At 34.7% G+C, this 3,282-nt stretch overlaps 1 pseudogene; it reads left to right on the top strand.

Moving 5' to 3' along the window:
* Nucleotides 1–1,408: 1,408 nt before the first annotated feature.
* LOC115063946 lies at nucleotides 1,409–1,553 on the top strand (annotated as a pseudogene).
* The last annotated feature ends 1,729 nt before the right edge of the window (nucleotides 1,554–3,282 follow it).

Genomic DNA, 3,282 nt, shown 5'->3' with positions numbered 1-3,282 from the left:
TGCTGTGATTTTTTATTTTCAATATTTTATTTTATTTTTCAATATCTTCTCATCAATTATGTTAGTAATGATGTCAGCACAAAATCTCAAAGGAAACCATCTAAAGTCATTCCATTCTTCCCATTTCAATAATCTCAGCAGTGTGGCAAAGGGACCTCCAGTCCCTTTACCTAGTCAGTTGCTTGTGCGCATACCAAATGTTGGTTGCAGGTACTTTACTAACTCACAGATTCATAAAGTGAAAATATGTGGGCCACCATCTCTACTAAAGAGTCATTGTTTCAATCAGGACTTTTCAGTCAATCTATAAATCAACACTAATTGAATCAATAAGACATAATTTTCCTGTACTGATAATTGATTTCTTTGGATTTGCTTTCTTACACACCTTAACATGCAATTTTTGGGATCAATTTAGTGACATAAAGAATGATGCAATGTTTATGCTTTAAAGAACAAAAGAGAAGCTGAGTGTTCTGTTTTTGTTTTTTCTTAAATTTCTGAACATATAGTACTGGTTTACATCGACTATTTTTAGACCTGCTTTATACTTAATTGTTGTGCAAAATATCTGAAAAATAAGAGAAATATAAATAGCAGTAATTATTGTTTCTCATGCTTCAAGTCTATAATCTACAATGTTTCAAAATAAAACTTAGACATATGAAACCATTGCATTTCAATATATCCAGTGGGAACTCACTGAAGTTACCCTCTGTACAAAATTAAACAATTACAATTGGCAGCAAAATGCCCAGCTGTATATCAGATGCTAAATCTATGTATGACACATGTATGTCAGCTTTTCTTATGCTTTTATTGAAAAAATACATAAACTATTTTCTACAAAATAAACAAAAAGTTTGCCTTTGTTTTAAAATAGTTGTATTATTCATATATCCTAAACTGTGTTGGCTATCTAACAGTACATTGTGGCTGAGATATGTGTCTCATATGTTTGGGCCATAAATGATCCTTTTGTTCACTCAAATTTACATGGTGGTACTTAACCTATTTCATTAGGTCTGTGAATATGAAGTGATCAATGGATTTCATAGTATTGATTCATTTTCACATTTATGAACAAGCCCAAGTGGTCATGATAAATTATGTCTTTTCAATTTATCTGGATAACATTTGCTGATAATTAGTATTTTTCATCCATGTTCATAACTTAGATTTATATAATCATTTTCAGTTTTGTTAGATTTTTAAAGCTTTTCTTTTTCCTTCATTTTCTAAAACCATTGAAATACCCTGGCAACTACTCCTTGAAGATTTTTTACAGTTTATAAAATAACTGAATTTTTCTTTTTCTTATCCAGCTTCCATAAGCTTCCTGTAATGACAATTTTACTTTGATAACTGCATTGTGATTCATTAATTTAAAAAAAAACTGATAAAATTGCCTGCCTCTAGAGGCCTTGCAGATGTGGCTGCCTTGCAGATGTGGCTGCCATGTGTGACAGTAGGTTGCAGAGAGGAGAGAAGCTACATCTATGGTCAATATTCTGACCTATTTATTACATCTGAATGATGATTAGCCTAACATTCCCTGAAAAAAAAAGTCAGCTTGATACTAAAAGAATCTAGCGTCAGGGTTCCAAACAGAGAACTGGCCTGAGATTGACCACGGGTCAGGTGCTAAGCAGGCCTATACTGGCTCCCAGAAAAAGAAGCAAGCTGGAGACTAGATCTCTCTCATCTGGGACCAGTCTAGTGCTGGGCACCTGGGGGGCAGACCATGCTCAAAATGACCACTTCCTGGCAGAATATGAAAGAGAGGCAGTTTTAAAGAAGGAAGAAGACAGAGACCCAGGAAATGTGATGGGCTAGAGACAAAAAAAGAAAAAAAAATGAGTTAACTCCAAGAGCTCTGAGGAAACCACCATCCCAACACCATGTTTTTAAGTTTCCAAACCATCTCGAATTTTGAACTTTCAAACAATCTCATATCAAATTTTGCTACTGAAGTAACTGAAAAGTTTTCAGACTGAGGAATGAACTTTGGACTCAGAAAAAACTGGCCATGCCAAAATCCTCACATGTAACCCTCATATGTACTTGTGCTTCACACCACACACACACACACACACACACACACACACAGTATAGAATATGCGCCCTACACAGGCACTGTTGTTAACTAACGTTTCAGCTCCTCACCACTCGAGTGATACATTAATAACTGTACTGTGGGGGTCACTGTAAAGTGATACATTAATAACTTTACTATGGGGGTCACTGTGAAGTGATACATTAATAACTGTACTATGGGGGTCACTGTGAAGAAGACCACATGATCCATGAAGTCTTGGTGAATGGTTGCTGTAAACAATAATTATTTAAAAAATACAAAAAAGTGAATTTTCCACATACTTATCTAATCATCATGATTATATTTATACATCTTTCTAGTTCTCTTTCACTGGATTTGTCTAATTTCCTTTTAATTTTCCTGTAGACTAATTTGTTGTCATTCTTATTCACCATTAAATGAAGAGTTGTTTTCCCATGATTTGTAGTGATTGTAAGTTCTCTGAATTAAAAACACCTTTGCAAAACTTTGCTTTGTTTTACATGTAATAAATTAATAGTTTTTTGAGTGATCTTACAGTTACTGGTGAAGTTTACATGCTTAAAGAAATTTTCAACTATTTAGTAATCCACTTAGAAAATTGACTAGTATTATAACTTGTCTTTCTGTGTTTATAAAATATGCACGAGATATTTTTGAACATTTTTGGCAAAACAACTTTTTTTGTTTTGCCAGTATTTCAACTTGTAATGGATTACTTATAATTCTTAAAAAAGAAACTGAAGGGGGCTGCAACCCTATAGGTGGAACAACAATATGAACTAACCAGTACCCCCAGAGCTTGTGTCTCTGGCTGCATATGTAGCAGAAGATGGCCTAGTCAGCCATCATTGGGAAGAGAGACCCTTGGTCTTGCGAAGATTATATTCCCCAGTACAGGGGAACACCAGGGCCAAGAAGTGGGAGTGGGTGGGTTGGGGAGCAGGGCGGGGGGGCGTATAGGGGGCTTTCGGGATAGCATTTGAAATGTAAATGAAGAAAATATCTAATAAAAAATACAAAAAGACAATAATGATAAAACAATATATTTCCTTTGTCTATCACTTATGAATGGAAGCAACTGAATTTCTTGAAATATATCATATTTAGGTTACCTATCAAAGGCTTTGCATGAAATTTGAGCATCAGTCCTCTGAGTTTTATTCTACTCCATGTGATGATGTTGACACTTTTCGAGGTGATGT

The sequence above is a fragment of the Mus pahari genome, chromosome 4 (assembly GCF_900095145.1).
Source record: "Mus pahari chromosome 4, PAHARI_EIJ_v1.1, whole genome shotgun sequence".
Lineage (NCBI taxonomy): Eukaryota > Metazoa > Chordata > Mammalia > Rodentia > Muridae > Mus > Mus pahari.
This window is presented reverse-complemented; position numbering and strand designations above follow the sequence as displayed.